This window comes from Rhea americana, unplaced genomic scaffold, assembly GCF_003343005.1.
Source record: "Rhea americana isolate MKP2758 unplaced genomic scaffold, rheAme1 scaffold_408, whole genome shotgun sequence".
NCBI lineage: Eukaryota > Metazoa > Chordata > Aves > Rheiformes > Rheidae > Rhea > Rhea americana.
This window is the reverse complement of record NW_028186544.1, coordinates 320,288-342,716: the sequence shown is the minus strand read 5'-3', so window position 1 is coordinate 342,716 and position 22,429 is coordinate 320,288. Positions and strand designations below refer to the sequence as shown.

At 52.5% G+C, this 22,429-nt stretch overlaps 12 non-coding genes and 1 pseudogene across 12 annotated transcripts; 9 read left to right on the top strand and 4 right to left on the bottom strand.

Moving 5' to 3' along the window:
• The first annotated feature begins 695 nt into the window (after positions 1-695).
• Positions 696-767, top strand: TRNAP-AGG (transfer RNA proline (anticodon AGG)). Its single transcript has one exon. It is a non-coding gene; the product is annotated as a tRNA-Pro (tRNA).
• Positions 768-1,692: 925 nt separating this feature from the next.
• On the top strand, positions 1,693-1,764 carry TRNAA-UGC (transfer RNA alanine (anticodon UGC)). Its single transcript has one exon. It is a non-coding gene; the product is annotated as a tRNA-Ala (tRNA).
• Positions 1,765-3,439: 1,675 nt separating this feature from the next.
• Positions 3,440-3,511, bottom strand: TRNAA-UGC (transfer RNA alanine (anticodon UGC)). Its single transcript has one exon. It is a non-coding gene; the product is annotated as a tRNA-Ala (tRNA).
• Positions 3,512-3,870: 359 nt separating this feature from the next.
• Positions 3,871-3,942, bottom strand: TRNAP-CGG (transfer RNA proline (anticodon CGG)). The gene has a single exon. It is a non-coding gene; the product is annotated as a tRNA-Pro (tRNA).
• Positions 3,943-5,539: 1,597 nt separating this feature from the next.
• On the bottom strand, positions 5,540-5,611 carry TRNAA-UGC (transfer RNA alanine (anticodon UGC)). Its single transcript has one exon. It is a non-coding gene; the product is annotated as a tRNA-Ala (tRNA).
• Positions 5,612-5,858: 247 nt separating this feature from the next.
• TRNAP-AGG (transfer RNA proline (anticodon AGG)) lies at positions 5,859-5,930 on the top strand. The gene has a single exon. It is a non-coding gene; the product is annotated as a tRNA-Pro (tRNA).
• An 894-nt stretch (positions 5,931-6,824) lies between these two features.
• Positions 6,825-6,896, bottom strand: TRNAP-CGG (transfer RNA proline (anticodon CGG)). Its single transcript has one exon. It is a non-coding gene; the product is annotated as a tRNA-Pro (tRNA).
• A 1,538-nt stretch (positions 6,897-8,434) lies between these two features.
• Positions 8,435-8,508, top strand: TRNAT-AGU (transfer RNA threonine (anticodon AGU)). Its single transcript has one exon. It is a non-coding gene; the product is annotated as a tRNA-Thr (tRNA).
• A 707-nt stretch (positions 8,509-9,215) lies between these two features.
• On the top strand, positions 9,216-9,297 carry TRNAS-GCU (transfer RNA serine (anticodon GCU)). The gene has a single exon. It is a non-coding gene; the product is annotated as a tRNA-Ser (tRNA).
• Positions 9,298-15,238: 5,941 nt separating this feature from the next.
• LOC146590447 (feather beta keratin-like) lies at positions 15,239-15,534 on the top strand (annotated as a pseudogene).
• Positions 15,535-19,491: 3,957 nt separating this feature from the next.
• On the top strand, positions 19,492-19,563 carry TRNAP-CGG (transfer RNA proline (anticodon CGG)). Its single transcript has one exon. It is a non-coding gene; the product is annotated as a tRNA-Pro (tRNA).
• Positions 19,564-20,428: 865 nt separating this feature from the next.
• TRNAS-CGA (transfer RNA serine (anticodon CGA)) lies at positions 20,429-20,511 on the top strand. The gene has a single exon. It is a non-coding gene; the product is annotated as a tRNA-Ser (tRNA).
• A 558-nt stretch (positions 20,512-21,069) lies between these two features.
• TRNAP-UGG (transfer RNA proline (anticodon UGG)) lies at positions 21,070-21,141 on the top strand. Its single transcript has one exon. It is a non-coding gene; the product is annotated as a tRNA-Pro (tRNA).
• Positions 21,142-22,429: the final 1,288 nt, after the last annotated feature.

Sequence of the window (22,429 nt, the reverse complement as noted above, 5' to 3'; positions counted from 1 at the left end):
AACCCTCACATCTCCAATCCGTCCTTCTTTGTTAGTTAAGACAAAACCCAGCAGGACACCCTTCCTCATAGGCTCCTCCACCACCTGTGTCAAGAAGTTATCATCAATGCCTTGCAGGAGCCTTCTGGACTGCTTGTGCCTAGCTGTGCTGTCCTTCCAGGAGGTATCAGGGTGTTTGAAGTCTCCCATGAGAACCAGGGCCTGTGATTGTGAGGCTACTTCCAGCTGTCTGTAGAAGGCGTCATTGACTTGCTCTTCCTTGACAGGTGGCCTGTAGTAGACACCCACAACAGTGCCCCTGTGTTAGCCTGTCCTTTGATCTTCACCCATAAGCWCTSGACTRGCTCCTCCTCCACCCCTAGGCAGAGCTCGGTGCATTCCAGTTGCTCTCTCACATAAAGAGCAACTCCACCACCTCGCCTTCCTGGCCTGTCTTTCCTGAAAAGCATGCAGCCATCCACGACAGCATTGCAGTCATGCGAGCTATCCCATCGTGTCTCTGTGACTGCAATGAGATCATGGCCCTGTGACTGCACACAGATCTCCAGTTTCCCCTGTTTATTCCTCATGCTGTGTGCACTGGTGTACAGGCATTTCAGAGAGGTAGTCATGCATTAAGGGAGCATCACCACCCTGCTGAGCACCGCTGTCAGTTGGGACCCAGGGGCTGGGGACCAATGAGCAAAGGCTGCCCTGGCTCGTTGGTCTAGGGGTATGATTCTCGCTTAGGGTGCGAGAGGTCCCGGGTTCAACTCCCAGACGAGCCCTCCCTTTGGCATTGTGGCTTCTGATTTTGTCCAGCTGGTGCAGAGCTCATCTGAGGCATGGCCATCAGGTTTTGTACCCACCCTGTGTTTCCCCTCAGTGGTGTCCCACAGTCGTCAGGGCTTTGGGCTTGGAGGGTTGAGCAGGCTGTTCCCCAACTGCAGGGGTCCTAGCACCTCTGTGCCAACCAGCAGGCAAGGGACTACCAGGCCCCGGTTGCCCCATGCCCCAGTTCCATGGGCCAGCCCTTGCCCCAGGCATGAGGGGTCTGTGAGTGCCAGGGTGGCAGTGGGATGGTGCACAGGGCTTGGCAGGGGGCTATGGGTGACCCTGGGACATGAAGGTATCAGCAATGCAGAGAGATATCCCCAGTTTCCCCCGAGGGGCTTTCCCATCTGTGGGGTGTGGGCAGAGCCAGGACAAAGGCTGGGGCACCCACTGGGCCATGGAGGCAGTTGTTCTCCCTGGGTTGGATGGGGCAGGTTGTGGGGCTGGAGCTCCAGCGGTGGGCTGGACCATGCTGTGCAATGGGCAAGAGAGGATTGCTGTGAGGTAGGGATGGAGGGAAGGAGATTAGGACTCAGGGCATCCCTAGACAAGGGGCAGGAGTAGGGCACTGTTTGTTCTGTGGTGGGGAGCACGGGCTGGAGATGTCCCTGGACTCCTGGGTTCCCTCCCCACTGCAGGATGTGGATGGGGGAGGAGCCTGGTGTGGGGCCAAAAGTGCTGTGTGCTGTCCAGAGTTTGTCAGCGGTGTGGCTGGAGTAGGGTGGTTCCTCTTTCTATGTCTGGGCTGCGGTGCCAGGGGTGGGGCCAGTGCCTGGACATGGCTGTGTGCCATCAGTCCACTAGTCCAGGCAAATTTTAGGCAGCCAGGCTGTGTGGGGTGGGCAACTGTGCTCTGTGGGTGCAGACACCCCAAGGCAGGGGGATGTAGCTCAGTGGGAGAGCGCTTGCTTTGCATGTAAGAGGCCCTGGGTTCAAGCCCCAGCATCTCCACCCCTTTTCATCCCCAAGGGGACATGGATGGGGCTGTTATGGTCCCTGGCCCTCCTCCAGCCTAGATATCTCTCTGAGGTCCCTCTGCAGTCCAGGATGGTCCCAGGGGCCTTGTGATAAAACCTCTTGCTGTGAGCAGGATTTGAACCTGCATGGCTGTAGAGATCCTAGCCATTGTACATTGAGGAGATGGTGAGCCACTAAAAGTTATCTTGTATGCACAGGCCTGTACTATGCTGTGTTACGCTGCGCGTATAGCTTGGCCTTCAGGCCTGTGTTGTGTTGCACAGCAGTATCTTTTGGCCATTGGCCAAGACTGGATAAATTTGAGTGGCTGGTGGTAATGGGCAACCTGTGGGTAGCTCCTATTTGGCACTGGTGATTATATCACCTGCATGTCCTTGCCTGTATTCAAAACTGCAGCAGCAAGTTCTCACATGAACGCTGTTTTTGTTTGGCAGTAGAAACGAGGAATAGAATTGTTTCTCTTAAGAAAAATCTTTTGCAAGGCTGCAAAGGACCAACATGTTAGTTAAAATTTTGACAGACGACCTGCTTGGCATGCTGTACCCTGATTGAAAGTTTGATGCTGCACAACTCTGCCTACCCTGTGTCTGAAGGGATGTAAGATTAACTCTACCATCCTAATTTTCCTTATAGTACCAGCTCCAATTGATGGCACTTTAAGCGACACTTTACTGAGTCTGAGTGCCTTCCTTACTGGGATCTTAATAAATCAGCACCTCTAAGTATAAAACAGCAGGGAAATCCTACCGGATTTAAGTCCAACTCCTTCACCCCTTGGCCACCACAGCCCCAGACACAGGCAGTGCAGGTAATGTCGGAATGTCCCCCCTCCTGCCCCAGGGCACCCATTCCCAGGGCCCCAAGGCCATTGCAGGAAAACCAGCTTCTTGGGCACTGGGGGTCAAAGCTGGTGTGGCTCGTCCCTTTATCTGGAGCACAAGGCCTGGGTGACATAGAGGTGTACACAAAACTGCCCTGTCATTATGGAGGTGATTCCTGCCGAAGGTGCAAGAGATGAGGAGTTCAGCTCCCAGGGCAGGCTCCCAGGCTCCTTGTTTCAGGCCTCATGGCCCTGCTTTGGCCTGGTTGGGCCCCAGGGCCCCAGCAAAGCCTGCACGTTGGGGCCAGGGTATGGCAAGAGTGGTGGTGCCTGGCATGAAGGAGGTAGGGAGCCATTCCAGATTCAGCACTTCCCCTCCACTGGAATGGTTCCTGTGACCCCCCTCCTCCCCCTCCCCGTGTGTGTTGGCAAAAAATGGAAAACCCAGGAACACCTTTTGCTTGGTGGGAAAAGGGCTGCTGGGGACAGCAGAGTGGGGTGATGTGGGCACTGTGTGCCCTGGTGGGGAGCACTTCCCGGGCCTTGGCCATGCACAGAGTGAGTGCTGCAAGGGCAGGCAGTGCAGCTGGGGCTCTTTGCTGGGCCGTGTTGTCACAGCAGCTCAGCTGGGTGCCCCTGCTCAGATCCAGCCAACCTTTGCCCTGGGAGCTGAATCCAGAAAAAACCTGCAGCTGTCCTCCCAGTCCCAGACTAAGCAATCTCCTCCCCAGAAGCTAGGTGGTGGAAGAAGGGAGATTTCCTCCCARGGCACAGCCATTTCCACCACCAAGGCCACCAGGAGAGATGTCATTCTGGAGAAAAGGCATGTGGAGATGCTGGGGCTTGAACCCAGGGCCTCTTACATGCAAAGCAAGCGCTCTCCCACTGAGCTACATCCCCCCTGCCTGGGAGCTGCTTGTACCCACTGGGCACTGCTGCCTGTCCAGTGCAGCCCTGCTGCTGTAACATCTGCTGGCCCTGGTGGACTTTCAGCCTGTGGTCACGGCCCATCCCATTCCTGGCACTGCAGCCCAGTTGCAGGAGACAAGGCCCCCTCTGCTCTGGCCATGCTGCTGACAGACTCTGCACACGGCGTTTCCAGCCCAGCACCATGCGCCTCCAGGGCCGGTGGTGCCCACAGCTCCCTTTGCCTCGTCCCGGCACTCACAGGCTCCTTGCAGCCCTGGGCTAGGGGCACAGCTGGGGCTAGGCCCCACATAAGCCCTGGCACAGCCAGGCAACAGCAGTGCCCAAAAGGAGGGCTCGTCCGGGAGTTGAACCCGGGACCTCTCGCACCCGAAGCGAGAATCATACCCCTAGACCAACGAGCCAGGATGACAGAGCTAGCTTCCCCAAACCCAGCTCAGGTACTCTGGGGCCCCTGTGACTCTCTTGCCCCTCCTGGGTCCTAGCAGGTTCCCAGTGCTTGTGGTGATGGGTGGGCATGGCCCTCTGGTTGGAGCCTTTGCAGATAGACCCCCACTGTGTGCCCCACAGTTATGGGGCCTACATCTCCTCAGTAGCACAGGGACCTCACCATCCCTGAGTGGCCCCTGCCATGTCCCCTCAGAGACACTCATATCCCATGGCTCCAGGACGAATGGTCTTCTGGTTCCCCCACTCCACATGCCTTGGCTGGGTCTTCCTCTCCTGCTGCCTGTCCTCGGGGGTTCGTTTGAGCCCTGCCCCTCTCCCTGTGTCACTATTGCCAGGCTTCTGACCCCAGAGCTCTGCAACATGTGGCAGCACACCTGGCAGGGGGGAGGATGCTCATAGGGCCCTAACGGGCCATAACAGCCTTGAGCAGCCTCATCTCGTGCTCCCATCAACAACCCTACCCACGGGCTAGAATGCCCCGTGTTAACATAGCCTGGGACCTTTAGTTCCCATGAGGAACTTCAGCAAAGGAGAGAAGGGACAACAGAGTGCCCCTAATGCCTAGCTCCCTCCTTCAGTCCAGCCTTTCCCCTCAAGCCTTCTCTGTGGCTCGGCTCCTCTAGTAGCAGCCCTGGAACCTGCAAGTAAAACCTCTTGCTGTGAGCAGAAGTCGAACTTGCAGCAGGGAAACACCTACTGGGCTTCAAGTCAAACACCAGCACCCCTCCACCCTGGGATACATGGGAACCTGCCCCGCCATGTCCTGGGACACTCAGGTGGCCTCATGGCTCACCATGCACGGTCAATGCTGGTGTCGTTCCCCCCCCCCCACACACACACACACAAGTCAGCCTTGCTCAGTTTCCTGGGGCTGACAGCAGGACCTTTCCACAAAATCAAACCTCCTGTGTGCTGGGGCAAAGGGAGCATCAACAGCCCCTCCAGTACTATGGGCATCTGGGACACAAGGAGTGGGTGCCCATAGACTTGTTGGTCTAGGGGTACGATTCTTGCTTAGGGTACGAGAGGTCCCAGGTTTAACTCCCAGATGAGCCCTCCTTTTGGGCAGCAGCACAGCCCATGTACGCAAGCCAGGGCACATCAAGGGCAGTCATGCCTGCTATGATGGCCACGGGCAGCCTGGGCGCCTTTGCAATGTCCCAGAAGCCCAAATGGATGRTCCCCATGAGAGACCTGCGAGCAATGCGACATCCTGTGCCTGTATGGAAACAAACAGAGGCAAAACCCAGAAAGGGCCAGGACTTGCCCACCTTGTCCGTGGAGAAAGGGCTTTTGGGGGCAGCACTGTGGACAGCAGAGCAGGGCAATGCCAGCACCACATGCCTCAGCAAGCAGCTCTCCCTCCCCTTGCCCTGCATCCAGAAGGAAGTCCCCTGACCTGCCCCAGAGCCACCCTCCTCCCAGTCCTGGAGTCACTTGACCAGYGCAGAAATGTCCTCCCCAGGAGCTGGGTGCTTGTAGAGAGGAGGCTTCTTCCCAGGAGGCAGCCTTTTCCAGCACTGCAAGGCAGCTTTGTGGAAAAAAGGCATGTGGAGATGCTGGGGCTTGAACCCAGGGCCTCTTACATGCAAAGCAAGCGCTCTCCCACTGAGCTACATCCCCCTGCCTGGAGGCTGCCTGCACGCACTGGACACTGCTGCTCACTCCATGTGTGGCATCTGTAACACCCACCAGAGCTGGTGAACTTTTGGCTCATGCCACACCCAGGTGCTAGCTCTGATCTTGCAGCCTGGGTGCAAGTCTTTGTACTTTGAGTGGTGTTGTGGATGAAAACGAGCACCTCCAGCTCTGTTCAGTACCTTGGACATCTGGGATCTGATGAATGGGTGTACAGAGGCTGCACCATCCTGGCTCGTTGGTCTAGGGGTATGATTCTCGCTTAGGGTGCGAGAGGTCCCGGGTTCAACTCCCGGACGAGCCCTCTTTTGGGGCACTGCTGCTGCCTTGCCAGTGCATAGGACTGTGCGCTGTAGTAAGGGCATAATGAGGGCACTAGTGCCTGGTGTAATGGGGACAGTGGCCTGTCTTGGTTTGGCATGTCCCTTCAACCAGGACAGTCCTGTGTGAGCAGGGAGCAACATGTATCTGTRGAAAGACAGAACCATGACACTGGAAGGTCAGGGCTCATCCACCTCCTTGGTGGACAGAGGACTGCTGGGGACAGCACTGGAGATGACAGAGCTGGAGGATTCTAGCACCACATGCCCAAAGGGGCGTTTCTGGGGGGGAAAGTGCCTTGCTGCTGGCCCTTTGCAGGGGCAGCAGGGCTAAGCTGTGTGTTTGGCTGGGCGGGGGTGGGGAGGGGCACGGAAATGACTGGTAGGGATACTTTCCCAAGCAGCCCCCTGGCAGGGAAATGTAGCTCAATGGGAGAGTGCTTGCTATGAGTGCCCAAGGTCCCTCACTTCAGTTCCCATCATGTCCAGGTGCCACTTTACCCTCTAAAAGCTGTTTCCTGGTGAGCATCTGTGTTGGTAGGAGAATCCCTGCTGAGGTCTCATAGAAAAGCCATTGGGCTTTTTGCAGGCTGGGCTTGCATTTGTTCCCACGCACATCCAGGCTTTTGAGAAATCATCATGTCTGTTTCCTTTTCCTGGCCCCAGGAGCTGTAAACAGGGGGCATGCAGGTTGCGTATTTCTTTGCTTTCCCCATGGCACAGTGCAGTACATCACTCCCAACTCTCAAGGGACCATCCCAGCTGATGGGATGTGCCCAACAAAGCAGGCAGCCCATCCATGTTGCACCAGGTGCAGCTGCCCTTACTGAGTGCTGGGGCCCCATGAACTGGTTGAGCCAAAGCAGTGCCCAAAAGGAGGGCTCGTCCGGGAGTTGAACCCGGGACCTCTCGCACCCGAAGCGAGAATCATACCCCTAGACCAACGAGCCAGGATGGCACAGCTGTGCCCCCTTGGATAACCTTGGCCTAGCCCTTCCCCAGCCCTGATCCAAGGAGACCCTGTCTCTGCCTCATCCATGGTGCCAAGAGAAGGCCAAGGAGAGCCCAGCAAGGTGCACGTGGTAAGGATTTTCCTGMGGGCTTTCTCATTCACCTGGGACTGAATGAAATGGCCATGAGATGGCACCATTTAACACGAAGTTTCTGTATCAAAGTGCTGCAGCTATGATGCCAGTAGGACGGTTTAGCTGCAGGGATGAAGGGCTCCATCCACCTCTCTAGCCTGGCCACTTTGCAAGGATGGTATGCAGGGAATGACACCTGCTCCAGAAAACTCCCTGCATTTTCTTTGCTATCAGACAGTGATGTTTACTGGCCTCTCCATGTAGCCCTCTGTTGTCGTCTATAGATCTGTGATAGCTCTGACAGAAAAGCATCTGGCTTTTACTCACAGGTGCCAGAGTTTGAATCCCTGTGTTGGTCAGAGCTGTTAAATGCAGCGAGACCTCTATCCCTTGCACAAAAGGGGACCTGGAGCAGCAGATGATAATGAAGCACATAAAATGCAGAAAGGACTGCCATCCATCCACCTTCTCCAGCTCTGTGTCCCCCAGCAAAGCAGCCTGCTCCTTCCACCTTCAGCCCTTGCTCATCTGGTACAGGCCAGGTGTTGGTGGTCTCAGCCCAGCCAAGTGACATCTCCCCCATCCTTGTGTTTTTTGAGGGCATGGTGAACATCTTAGCTGTAAGAGTGAGGGATCAGCACCACAACTTGTTCCACTGTGGTGCTTTCCCTTCAGGGACCTTTTTTTTTTTTTTTTTTTTTTTTTTTTTTTTCTCCAGGCAAGCTTTCCAGTACAGTTTACCAGAGTTAAAATGCTACCTGCTTCTCCAGGAAATAGTTGTATGGGGCTAAAAGCAGTCTTCATTGTTTTCAGGACATCTTTGTTTAAAAGGAGGACTCAGGTGCTGATGGGCCATAGATCAAGTGCAAGTCTGGGGGCTCGCCAGAGATGGGAAAGGCCACTGCCAATGGTTGAGGACAGCCCTGGCAGCAGGTTCCTTTCACAGCTGGCACAGCTGGAGGATGCCTTCCCTGTCTGACTTCTGCCTCAGACATACACACATGAGCCAGGTACATGGGTGATGCCCTGGTGATGCCAGGGTGTGAAATCAGGAGAAAACAGAGATTGAGGGTTCCCTGTCCACATGGTGCAGGGACTGGGGGCAACCTGGCCAAGGTTGCAGCAGGGTAAAAGAGGAGCAGGCTGGCAAGACTCTGCAGGGTACCAAGGCCCCAAACCCGGCTAGCACTGGAAGGGGAGATGTAGAAGCTTCCCACATCCAGGTAGCCTGGGTGAGCCTGGGTGACTGAGGGTGCTCTTGGTGAGATCTGAGCTGATGGATTTTTGGGACTGGGGCTCCCTGGACTGTGGCAGGAGCATAAGGCACAGACTGTACCATGGACCATGAAGTCATGCCACTCCAAGATGCCGTGAGAGCAGAGGCCAGGAGAGCAGGGCAGCAGGGCGCCATGGCTTAGCTGGTTAAAGCGCCTGTCTAGTAAACAGGAGATCCTGGGTTCGACTCCCAGTGGTGCCTGGGCTCGGGGGACTGTTTTTCTCCTTGCCCCACACCTGATCTCACCTCCAAACCCCAGCCCTGAGTTGAGGGCACCACTAGAGGTTTCTGTCTCTGCACAGGCAGAGGCACCTGCTGCCTCCAAGCTGAGACCAGGTGCTTGGAGCCAGGTGAGTTGGAGAATGGAGCACCCCCCACCTCTCTGTGTCCTGTCCCAGGGCAGCCTTGCTTGCTCTTGTGAGGAAGGAGAGTTCCTTACACTCTGACATCCAACCATGACTCAGTGGTCAACATGGCAATAGTGTTTATTGCCAAGCTTGTTAAGATTTCCCTGCCTGCAGCCTGTACCTGAGGCCTCTTGTCCTTTTGCACTCTGTGGAAGGTCCAGCTGCATCTTCCCTGTTACCTGCTTTTGGTGGAGGAAGATGCAATTAGCCTCTCGTGGTCCTCGTTCCCTATGTCCCTGGGACTGATATGCACTTGGCTGGGGTCAGCCCTGGCTTCCAACTTCTCCACCTATGGCCAGGGCAGCAGGCAAGCTCATTTTGGAGGAAATCTGGCTCAGATGGAACATTTCTTAGGAAACAAGTGGTTGATGTGGAATGTGAGATAAATTTTTCAAAGTTCTTGCTGTTCAGCCAAGCCCAAAGTCTGAAAGAACCAGTTGCATGTTTGGGTTGTTTGGTCAAATAGAAAAAAAAATTACTCACAAAAGCTATTGAACATCAGACGAGGTGGCCGAGTGGTTAAGGCGATGGACTGCTAATCCATTGTGCTCTGCACGCGTGGGTTCGAATCCCACCTTCGTCGGGTCCCTGTCTCACCTGCACTGTGCAGTGGAGCCTTTTGGTGCAGGGTCTGTTGTGCATCCCTGCCTGAAGCAGTTGATTGAGCCCTACTGCACTCAGAGGAAGCTGTCTGCATCTTTTGCTAGCTTACCTCAAGTGCAACTTCAGGCGGCTGGGCCCTCCCAGGGTATGCCCAGATATTTGTGAATATCACCCTCTCCTTGCCATCCTCTCTTTTTCCTGCCGTCTCCCTGATGCTGGGCTCTGCSACTTAGTTAGGGAAAGTATCTGCCTCACAGGTAGGGGGATGCTACTCAAAGGAAAACACTTGCAGAAGATGCACTGCCAGCCTTGGAGGGCTGTGCAGGGTCATGCCTGCTCTAAYCGGCACAATGTGAAAGCAGTGCAGGGCCCCGGCTTGGAGAACAGGTACTACTACCCTGTTGTGCCAGGGTGAATCCGTGCATGGCTGGCTTCCTCCTGCCTGTCTCTTTTGCTCTTTCATGTTAAACATATGTCTCCATCTGGATTAATGATCTGRCCTGCTGAACCTGCTCTTAGTTGCTCAGGAACTTGCATTGTCCTTCTGCATCAGGGTGACATGTGGGGTGCCGCACACCCTGTATGGGAACAGGGTGCTCTTCCCCCTGCATGGGCAGAGACCTCTGTTCTTCCAGCCCATCTRCCAGCCAGCTACTTTCCCTCCAGCTGACCACATCTCCTCTGGGACTCAAAGTGCCAACTTGAGGGGAGCCTTCTTTAGCAGGGAAAGCTTGCAACAGCCCAGGGATGCCAGCCAGGGAAAGAGACATTGGCACACACTAAATTTGGGCATTGCTTTTTTTCTTTTATTTATTTATTTATTTATTTTCCTTTCTGTACTGATTCTGTGAACCATTTTTTTCCCTCTTCACCTCTTGCACCCCTGGGATTCCCCATCACATGCCTGGGACAAAGATACACGTTGCTGAAGCATCTCAATGTCTTAGYGGTGTTTTTCTGAGAACAGCAAAGCTGCCATGTATTGGCAGCTCCTTCTGTATATTTCACTGTGTTTGCTGGGTAAGTTCCTYGGGAGAGGACAGGGTGAGTTACTCCAAGATGAGGATGGGAAAGAGGAAAAACACCTGCTAGGAGGTTTTTATTGAAATTCTGGAGGACATGCAGAAAGAAGAGTTTTTGCATTTCTCAGAGAGTATCTGTGCTTTGGCACAACTTGTGCTGGGGATGCCTGCYGCTCACAGTGAGAGGTCAGATAGCCCTCAGTCTCAAGGATATGAGCAAAATGATTTTAGTGTTCTTCATATTTCCATAACAGGGAGAAAACCCTGGTTTGCACCTCACATGGAGGCCATGGTGATTGCAGAAATTCATTGTGCCAGCCTTGCAAATATCTTCCCCCAATGTGACCCCTTCTTTCTGCAGATGAGGATGTGGCAAAGCAGTGCTGTGGCTTGGAGGCAAGGCAGGGATGCCAAGGCATAGCTGCCCRTGCTGGAGGCCCTGTGCTCACTTTCTGGCTTTCCCTGGGGCTGTGTTTCCTTCCCAYGCTTTAAGGGGATCCCCCTGGGGAACCAGCTGGGAGTTACTTCTCTCTCTGCTGACTGTTACTCCTTCCCTYATTTAACCTATTCTGAATGAGAAATGATGATCTGGCTGTCGGAAAATGAAAGTCCTGTTCCACTCCATTGCCGTGAGACACCACAATGCTTGGCCAGCCCTACAATCCTGGAAAGGCTAGATGAGTTTGCTGCAGGACAGCAAGGACCACCCTCACGAGGGATGTAGGAGATTTCTGGGGCAAAAGGGTGTGTCTCAGAGCCCAGCATCACAGATCCAGGGAAACAAAAACCCACAGCAGGAGATGGTTAAATGGGAAGARTAGGCAGTGGATGCATGCTCTTCTTCAGGTGATGGATGAGGTTGTCCCTGTGAATGACACAGGGGGTTGCAAGGCATGCATGAGCCCCTACATCCACTTCCTGCAGCAAGATGGGGACCTACGGGCTTGCAGGGCAGAGATGTCTGGGAGAGGAAATGTGTGTGGAGACAAGGTCTGCTGGGAGGCACACATTCACCTTGGGGGCACTGTGAAGCATCAGCCCACCCAAGGACTGGGCAATTAYGGGGTACATGGGGCAACATGAAACCAGATTGCCTGCAGCCTCGGGGAAGTGCGTCACAATTTGAGCTTGGATCTTCCTGGTGGCACCAGCTGGCCTCTGTTACCAGTGCTGTTGACAGGGATGGGACCCCAAAACACCTTCCCCAGTGCCATCTCAAAGCCTTGGCAGCCCTCCACAAATCCTATCTTGCAGTGGAGGGTGGCTCTATAGCTCCACAAGGTTCTCCTCTGCTACCAGTAGCATGGGCTTGCCCAATGGGCAAAACTCATAGTGGGGAGCTTTGGAGTCTGGCAGCCCCCCCAGCCCAAGTCAGATGGAGGGCTGCATTTCTCAACTGTGTAGGAAATACATTGTGCAAAGCTCAGCAATTTCCACAAGAGGATCTTTGCATTAGTAAATATAATTGTCATCAAAATTGCCACCTGTTGAATCTGAAAGCTGAGGAATCTAGAGTTAAAACCAAGCCAAGGAAATCTTTCCAGGCTTCAGTGTYCAGAAAACAAGTCCAGAAGGTAGCGCTGGGAACTCCTCCACCAGCAATACACAGAGGCGTGCCTTTTCCCGCTTGTACCAAGGGCCTTGGCTCCCCCCATCCTCCTCTGCCTTTCCACACAAGTCACCCACCTCCTTCTCCTTCTACCCCAGAAATCTGAACATTGCAGGGACCTATGGTCATCCCCTCTGTCATCATTACCCCTCCTGACTGCTTTCCTTCCCTGGATTTTAGGAAATGACTGTCTCTTCAGCACAGCAAATTCATGCACATAAGCAWACACAGGCACACATTAGTGCAGCAATTGTTGCATTTGGGCAAGCAACCAGCAACCTCAGCTCCTTTCCTGGACTTTTCATAGATACCAGGAACCTGCTGGTATTATGGACATCTCTCCAAGAGGTGAAACATGTTAGGACTCTGGCAACATGAGGATGTTTTAGCATTGATGGGAAATTTTTTTACTTGAGGTTCCCTGACAAGGATGAAGGGGAAACCTGTATGTGTCAGGATGCTGCCTCCAAGCATCAGGCCATCCCCTTTTGCCCATCRGCTGCCCCAAGCACCCCATCACATTCCTGAGAGTGGTCCCCAGGTGGCACACTCCCAACAGGTTGGCTGCAGCCCAAGGGCAAGTGCCTACCAGCTGTAGATTTTGAGCTTCCTCAGAGGCAGGAAGCAGAAGGCATAGGCCTGTTGCTGCTCTAAAATGTGCTGCCTTCTTTGGCTTTTTGCAAGAAATTTCAGGACAGAGGTAGGCTTTCACTCTCTAGCCTGTGTTAGATATATCCAGCCCTTGGACTGCTGGAAATAGAGCAGTGAACCTGGCGTTGCAAAGTACTACTGAAAAGGAAACACATCTTTTCAGGGAGGCATGGTGGTTATTGGTCTAAGGCCAGTGTTTCTCCCCATTCTTTTACCTATAGGAAGAATAAGGGCTGAGATGACAACACATTCTGAATCCACTACTGAAGTCATGCTGATCTGACATGCTTGATTAGATACTATTTTCTTGGTTTTAYTGTTCCTCCAGAGAAAGTCAGATCTCAAGCAGAAACTGTTCGTCTTCTGAAGAGAGTAAGGGTTAGCAAAACTGGCCCCATCTCTCTCCTGGCTACCTGCATTACCAGGAAGAGCTCTTTCCTGTRTAGTTTGCCTTTGGTTTAATCCCATTCATTACACAAATCTGCTTATTTTAACTGGCTAACATATGCATTTTGTTTCCCCTTTCCTCTTCTCCAGACAAAGGACTTGTTTCAGTGCATGGATTGCTTGCATTCAGAATTTTTCACTTTTTATTTACTCCCATGCATGTGTTCTAAGCATCACAGCATGCACTRATAGTCTACTGCAGTCATACATGATCTAATGTGAGCACTTTGACTTCAAATACTTAAACTGAACTGGGAAAATGAAACACATAATGAGGCTGCAGACCAGAAGATCCCAGTCTGTGTTGAAGCTATAAAAAAAAGTCTCCCCAGGAAAATCTATTTTTCTTGAAATCAGGAAGATGCACAATCAGAGGCACAAAATAGAGATGGAAGACAATCAGTGAAGGAAAAGAAACTCTTAGACTATGGGTCCAAGATGTGCCTGTGACATTATGACTTTGCTATTCAAGAARGGGAAAAAGCAGTTACTTGAACCCTGTGAGTTACCTGAACCCTCAGCGCTCTACTTTACTCCTGCAGGCTGCTGCTTCTGAAGCATRTATTCTCCTCTGCTCCACTGAAAAAACTGATTTCCCTTTCCCCATTCCAGAACAATGTTAATATGAGCTGTGCTTTACCCTAGTACCTCTAATTTTTATTTTATTTTTTATTTTTATTTTTTTTGGTTGGCAGGCAGGGCAGGACTGAGCCACTAGGGACAATTCGGTGCTATAAATCTTGGCTGTGCAGGGCCATATCACCCTAGTGACTCAAGTGGCCCTACAAAACCCTATATGGCATGTGCTCAACAGGGATGCTGAAAATACCTGGCTCCATACATACATTTCTCACACCCCCCTAGCCCTTCTGTGATTATTCTGGRCTAGAAAATGTTTACACTTTCATCTGGTTTCTGCTAGCATTAAATGAAAACCTTCTTCAAACTTTCCTTGCTCCTAGAGCCTAATGGCTCACTTATCTGCTTGGCACCRAGTAATTGACTCCTTTTTCCCAACATGTAACTAACTGACTCATGTTTAAATGCAGGTTGGGACTTCTGTGAGTCCTCAGCAGTTTGGTGTCTAACAGAGTTTTAGCAGAGCAATCTGGTGTCACTGCCCTTTGTCTTTGTGGCTTTTCTGATTTTCTTGCCATTTATGAAACTGCACAAGGCTGACACACTGCAGGAACCTGGCCATTTTTCTTAGGGTTTGTGTCTTAGGGATGCAGGTTTTTWACCTTCAGCCTAAATTCCTGAACTCATAAGTTCACCTAAGATAYGTTTGAGAGCTGATTTTCCAAGTGATTTATGATTGTGCTCAGAAAGAGATAGTGAGGGAGGGGAGGATGTGTGCCAGGTATGCACCTGCCCTAAATTCTGCTAAAATACTTTCCTGCTTCATAGTATAAGACCTAGAAGTTACTTTGGCCTTAGGAACTAACCTAATTACTGCTTGTAGCTTGAATAATTTCAAACTTACTTAGCATTAAATTGAAGCAAAACATGACAGATGAAAGGGGAAACTGTTTAATCAGCTGGGTGAGCTTTCCAGGCAAAAAATGCTGTTTGCTGGAGTTCCACRTGGAAAGAATGCACCTGCTTCCCTGTGGGTTGAGGCACGGTATAAAACCCCATGCTGTGCCTGGCCCTGCCATCTGCTTCCTCAGACACAGCCTCCTCTGTCACCTGGGTAAGTCAGGATGGGTTCTGTCTCCTTCTCTGGGCTGAACTGTGGCTCTTACTGCTTTATTATGTTCCGTAAAAGTTCAAAGTTTGCTACTTATCTCCTGCCTGGGGAGGACATCAGGGAAGGGTTATTTCATTTGTAAAATGAGGCATCGGAGTTCGAAGTGCAGCAGCTGTGGGATGTGGGACTTACATGGTTAAGGTCATCTTCTACCCTCTGAAATTCAACTTTCCTTTTATGCAACTCAAAACAACCTCCTTGGTTTCTTGCAAGAGAGTTAYAGGAGGAGGGAAGGAGGAAGCTGACTTTTGCCAAAATTGTCTCTATGTCTTTTGGAAAGTCTCCCTTTGAGGGTTTCTAAACCATCCAGTCTCACCCTCTGGCTAGTTCTCTTACATTCTCTTTACCGGAGCCACTGAATTAGGGATCAGCAGAAAGAGTCCAACCTCTGCCTTGTGCTTATGCCTTGCACTGACTTTCAGGTTAACCTCCTCACAGAGCAATGTCCTGCTATGACCTGTGCCTACCTGTCTCCTGTGGCCCAAAGCCACTCGCCACCAGCTGCAACGAGCCATGCTTCAGGTGGTGCAGGGACTCCATGACCTTCATCCAGCCCCCACTGTCGTGGTAACCCTGCCYGGCCCCATCCTCAGCTCCTACTCACAAAACACAACAGTGGGATCCACAACATCAGCAGCTGTTGGGAGCTACCTCAGATGCTGTGGGATCCCTGTTGTCTCCAGCAGCTCCTGGGGGCTACAGGAAGCTGGGCTGCTGTGCCTCGGCAGCAGACTGTAGAGGTTTTCCTGTCGGTGCACCTCATCCCACCAATGCCAGCAGAATGGCCATGTAGGAAAGGAAAAATGAAACACAGAAAAGAGATCCGAGAAGAGAACTAAAGAAGTGTCTGTGCGTTTCCAAAGTGTGGAAGTCACATGCAGCTCCCCCCGGAAGGAACGGAGCCGTGTGAAGTTGCTGTCACCCAAGATTGTGCTTCTGTATATCTTTCTTGCTATGCTTTACTTAATATTTCCATGTAGATGTCCCATCCTATGGTGTTTCACAGCATTTGCTGGGCTAAAACGCTTATAGCAGTAGATGGAAGATAATAGTCATGGGCTACAGGGGCAATGGGGACAGGGGAACACATTGTAGGGATCAGTTTGTCCTTAAGTGGGAGATTGTCCTTAAGTGGGAGATTCAGATCTCCAATCTGAAGAGATAACCTACTCTTCAGGCAACTTACTGCTGTGTAGGGCAATTTCTGATTGAGATGGGAATTTCTGCTGGTTAGCTCCATGCTGTGTGTGTAGTTCACAGCATCCAGCCGAAGGGGTACTTTCTTAGCCTGGAAACCTCTCATGTTGCCCCATAGTGACAATCTGCTTAGTGGCATGGCAGRGAGGACTTCCTTCCAGAGCAACCTCATTGCCTGCTCCCTTGAGCAGGTGGGAACAAGAATGCTGGACATTTCAAAATGGCCTTTTTCTTGTTTTTTCAGTGATTTTTTTTTGGTAAGCTAAGGAGGATGGATGTGGGGCTCAGGGGGAAAAGGCAGATATGGGCTTCTCAGGAAAGGCTCTTTGGATGGTCACTGCATGCCCAGCTCTGTGCTGGGTTAGAGTAGAGCTACCTAACGCTACTCAAAATGAATATAAAAATATTTCCCTTCCATATGTCTCRAGGGCATTGCTTCAGCTCTCCTATCTCTATAATGTTTTATGAGGATTAAAAGTCAAAGCTTCTTAAGATATTTGCCAATGACAAAACCAGCCATCAAGCATTAGGCTTGTTGTTCTTACTCTTTACATCAGTAAGTGGAAGAAGGGACCTTAATACAAGTAAGTATGTAATAACTCACACCTAGAGAGCAAAGGTGCTGGAGTGAGGCATGTAATACGTCTGCAGCTGGTTATATCCCTTCATGAAGCAACAGAAAACACTTTGTTCTGCGCTGCCACATGCGCACATATGCATGCATATATAGATATGTGACTGAAGCATTTTGCCTTCATTAGCTAAATATACCTATCTCCAAGTGCTAGTTCAATATGATGACTTTGGAAATGCCATTCCACCCTGGCTAGGCATACACCTTGTCCAGTGGCCTATGCCTGTGGCAGCATCCCTCCACTCACCCATGAAGGGTGGGTTCCAGCAATGCAAAACACAATGTACAGTTACCCAGGCTTTCTCTGAACACAAAGACATTCAGAAGCCCAACTTTGTCAAGATCTGCAATTGAATACCCCTTATTGGAGATATTATGGGGTGAAGCATCTTAAAATTTCTCAGAAACACCAAGTGTGATGGACACTCAGGCCTTTGGTAATGCTGTCAATGAAGATACATAAACACAGTAATAAAGACATTAAGAAAAAAATTGTAATTTCCCCATGCACTCTAGATACAAAGGCAAGAGCTGGACCAGCTCTCAGCAGTGAGCTTTGCTGTGTTTCTGAGCTGAGTGATCTGCAGTTCCCTCCTGTCTGAGCTGGTCAGTTAGTGACCACCTATGAGTTACAAAGCTGTCAGTATGAGGATAACTTAAGGGGTAAATTAGCTGTGGCTCTTGTCATCTGGTTGGTCAGCTCACGAGTGTCTCAGGGTAGCCATCCAATGTCACACACACCTGTGGACCGTCACAGCCCAGAGAATAACGTCATCCCTCGCCACAGCCCAAGTGGGACAGATGGTGGCTGGGTTAGTCAATGAGCAAGATCCCAGCACACCTACATGCAGCTTCCCTGCACACCCAGAATAGGAGACAAGAATCCTGGTGACTCAGAGCAGTGGGACAGGATGAAAAAACAGATCCACTGCCAAATCCTACAGGACARGAAAAAGTGCATCCCACCCCAGCACACTGGCATCAAGCTGAGGACAAACCCAGGGATGTGAGTGGCCTCTCTAGGCTATGTCCCTTGTCTTTCTCACCACGGCAAGGATTCCTGGCCCGAGCACTTGGGGACACATGTCCTGGGGCCAGCCATGTAGAGACAGGGCACCTGGGGCTGGGAGAGTGTGGGCATGAGGGAATGAATGGCATTTGTTTGCTCTCCAAATCTTCCTTCTTTTCCATGAGATTTCACACTGAGCCTTGCAATGTGAGAGTGGGTATCTGCTCTTGGGCTTTAGGAAGAAGAGAGAAAATGGTTGCAGAGTAGGGATAACAGAGAGGAAAGAGCACTATCAGGAYAGCATCCTGGCTTGAGGCACTGACTGCTGCACCCACAGATTAACTGCAGAGCAGGGGCTTGCTGTGGGTTTCACTGAGCACCCTGTTCCCCATGCAAGGCCCTTGTGCCTAGCCTGGAAAGCCAGAAAGGCAATGACTCCAGCACCCCAGGGGTGGTGGTGGCTCCACCCCAGGTGGAGCACTCCTCACTGAGTGCTCTGGTTCTTCTCCAGGGCTGGAAATCCCATAAAGAAGTAAAGTAACAGCTCTCCCTACTGTGTGAGTCACCTGAGAAGAGGCACACAAATCAAAAAGCATTCAGTGTCCTGGTCTGGCCCTGTTGGTGCTGCCCATGGGARTGGTGCTTGTGGGGCTGCCATTCTTGCAAGGCTGCAACTCTACTTGCTTTGCCAATGCTACATCTCAGCCTGAGTCCGAATCACCTCCAGACACTGCTTCCAGCTGTTCCCTACCACACTTTTTCCTTGGAGTGTCTGCCACCTGGGAGACCAGCCCCAGGGGAAGGAGCTGCTGCTAGAGAGAGACAAGGATGAATGCGATGAAAACAGCTCAGATTCAAAARCTTGACAAGGTGCTGTTATTGAAATAGCCAGGGATCTGAGTTTTAAATTCAATAGAAGTTAAATATACCAAGGCTGAAAGTTCACATTTGCTAAATATTAGGTATCTGCACGTATCCCAAAGCAGAGAAGGATAATCCGCTTACAGCTTAGTAGAGATGGCTGTTGCTAGTGCTCATTGTGTAGCCTGGAAGAAATTGGGCAGCTGAACGGGATCTTGAAATAGGGAAATCACGGGAGTACAGTACCATTTCTGCCCACTCCTCCCCACAGCTCCATGACTTGTATCATAGGGGAAAGGAGAGAGGTTTGACTGCACGGCCCACAGACAGTCCTTCCTTCTTCCTTCCCCTGTGCCCACCTGGCAGTGATCTGGATGTGCCATAGAGAGGGGACTGTTATTTTGGCACAGCCTGGAATGTGATATAGTTAGCCCATTCCTGCCTCTTGCAGGCATTACAGCACTTGGCTAAGGCAGTTGCTGCAGCTGTTTGCTAGGAGCCAAATGAGAACCTGGTATCTGAGCCTTGCTGCATTCAGACCTTGCGAAAATCATCTCTTTAATCTGTTTCCTGTGCTGCTGCCCTACCCTAACACCATCAAGGAGTGGAGTCTCTACCAGCTGGGGCTCTCAGCTGGGCCGTGGTCCTGCAGTAGCTCAACTTCCTACCCTGCAGAGGTACAGGCAGCTCTTGCCCTGGGGGCTCCATCCAGAGAAAACATTCCCTGTCCTGCCCCAGAGCTGACCTCCCAGTCTTGGCACCCCTTGAGCAACTGGGAGCTGATGAGGGAGCAGCTTCTGCACCCCACCGACCCCATAGTCAGCAGGTCCTGGGGGCTAGAGAAAGGAACAGCCACAGGGATTTCATGTGCTGCTGGCACTTGCAGCCTGTGTCCCCTGTGCCCACCTGGCACCACCACCATTATGCCCACAGCTGTGCCAGAAGTTAAGGGGTGCCTAATCTGGGCTGGAGTGGGCCACAGATGTGTCACCTTGGCTCGTTGGTCTAGGGGTATGATTCTCGCTTCGGGTGCGAGAGGTCCCGGGTTCAACTCCCGGACGAGCCCTCCTTTTGGCCCCTGTTTCAGGCACTGTTGCACAGCCAGTGCAGAGCTCATGGGGAGCCCAGCCATGCGCATTCACCCTTTTGACCCCTACCCCCACATGGCACACCATCCAGTGAGTGCCAGGGCTTCGGGCTCAGTAAGGCCAGCACATCTGCTCCCCATGCCTAAGGGTCTTGGTCCTGCTGTGATCCAGTCTGGATGGCAGGCGAGGGGCTACTTGGCCATGGATGCTCCATATGCCCTGCTCTATGGAACAGCCCATGCTGGGGTGGCAGCAGGATGGGCATAGGGACTGTGAGTCCCGGGCACAAGGAGCTGCCAGGATCCCAGCACAGGCATCACTGGAGACAGCATCCACAAACTGACATTAGCCTCCAGAGGGAAATGCCTTTCCTCACACCTTTGGCTCAGCTGCAGGATCATGGCCCAGTGAAAGTTGCAGCTGCACTGCTATTGCAGTGCCTGCACTGTTTACGCCAGCCCTGGCCATGGCACTAGGTGAGGAGTGAACTGCCTGTGTGCATCCAGACTTTGTGCCCCACAGATTCAGTGTGCTGAGAGGGAGCTGATGATTTTCTCCTTGGCCTCAATGGCCCCACGCCCTCGGACAAGGGCCCTGCTGCCGCCTTTGGAGAGTGGAGAGGGGCTGACCAATGTGTGCGGGGGGAATAGCAGTGATGACCCAGGAGACTTTCCCACTTCCCATGAAAACAAAGCGTTAAGGAGGGGCCTGGTCAGAATGCACAGGGGCCAGCCTGAAGGGGCCAGTGGGGCATCATGAGCTCCAGGAATACCTGGGTGCCCTAGGTGGGGCGGGGGGGGGGGGGGGCAGGTTCCCATACAGCCCAGGGTACCAATGCCTGGGGCTGTGATGGCCGAGAGGTGAAGGCGTTGGACTCGAAATCCAATGGGGATTTCCCTGCGCAGGTTCGAATCCTGCTCACAGCGAGAGGTTTTACTTTCAGAGTCCAGGGCTGGTGCTRGAGATCCCCAGCTGGGGCTTTGGGCCATCCTGGGCTGCCAAGCAAGGGACAGAGACCTCAGGAAAAATCTGGGCTGGGGGAAGGGAGCTGTGGACCTTGGCAGCCCCAGCCTTGTACCCTGGGCAGCAGCTCCTACCCAGGGGAATCCAGACCCTGGCTGGGACCCCTTGGCCCTGAAGCCCTTGCAGTTTTGCAGGTTTTGCAGCCCTGGGGGAGTTCAGGGGGCAACAGGCACAACATACTTGGACTGGAGCCTATTATCCCTGGGGACATTTGAAATGGGCTTTCTGAGGGGATGTGATGAGGGAGAGGGGCCACAGAGTAATGGTGAGGTTCTTGCACTTTGGGGAGGTGCAAGACCCATAGCTGTGGGGCATGTGGTGTGGGTTTACCTGTTGATGCTTGTGCCAGAGGGCTGAGTCTGTGTAGTACTGCTAGCTCTTGTCTCTAGCTGAGTTCCATGTCATCCCCAGGGCCTTGAGGTGCTGCAGGTGGCCTTGAGTGTCCACAGATGTATTGTCCTGGCTCGTTGGTCTAGGGGTATGATTCTCGCTTTGGGTGCGAGAGGTCCCGGGTTCAACTCCCGGACGAGCCCWCCTTTTAGGCACCAGTGGGCCCATGTTTGCCAGGCTAGTTCATGAGACCCTGTCATAGCCCAAGCCTAGGACCAGGGCAGTGGTGGCCATTGCARTGGGGAGAAGCAGCTTGTTGGACCACGCTGCTGGCAAGTTTGATCCCAGTGAGAGTGATGTACTGCTGCATGCTGAACAGAGACAACTTGCAGCCCGYGTACTCCACTGTCTGCAGCTCCTGTGGGGAGGGAAAATGAAASAGTTGAGGGGATTTACCCAGATCCTGGAAGTGCCTGGGAAGAAAGCCAAGCCCAGTAATTACATGGGAAGCCCAAGGACTTTCCTTGGGGACCTAAGTGAGAACTCTTCCTCCATCACAGCCACTGTCAGCAGGACAGCTTTGGGAAAGAAAAGCAGATGGAGATGCTGGAGCTTGAATCCAGAGCCTCTTACATGCAAAGCAAGTGCTTTCCCACTGAGCTACATCCATGTACCTGGAGGCTGCCTACACCCACTGGACACCACTGCCCACCCTGCACAGCCCTGTGGCCTTGAAACTTGCCAGGGCAGGAGGGTTTTACAGTCCATGGCCTTGGGCCTACTCAGCCCTGGTGCTGTAGCCTGGATGCAAGAAGAGAGGCATTCCTGCTCTGGCTGCACTGTTGACAAACTCTGGGCAGTGCACAGCATGGCTGGCCCTGCGCCAGGCACCTCCCTTGGGCAGGCTGCTCTGATGGCATGAGCTGATCTGGCCTTTCTTGGAGACACAGAAAACAGAGATTAGGTGAAGGAAAGACCCTATGGCCATGGCCCTGGGTATGCTTTTTGCAGGCAGTGGGGGGATGCTGATGCCAGAGCTCCTTTGTGCCGGGGCACAAGGAAATGCATTTCCCTCCCAAAAGGCTAATGTCAGTTTGTAGATGTGATCTCCAGTGATGCCTGTGTTGGGACCCCAGTGGCTCCATGTGCCTGGCACTTGCAGCCACCTACAGTTGGTGGCCGCAGCCAACATATGGGGCTGGGGCACAGTGCAGCTAGGATCTGGCAGGTCCCTKCCTGCCAACCAGGCTGGAGACACAGCAAAGCTGAGACCTCAGGCATGCAGAGCAGCCCCACTTGCCCTATACAGCACAAAGACCTGGGAGAGAAAGCCAAAGACCAGGCCCTGGATAAGCTTTGTGCTGACTGGGCTAAAGAGGCAAATATGGTACCCAAAAGAAGGACTCGTCCAGGAGTTGAACTTGAGACCTCTTGCACCCTTGGTGTGAGAGGCATGAGTGGATGTGGCATGAGCTAAAAGTTCACCAGCTC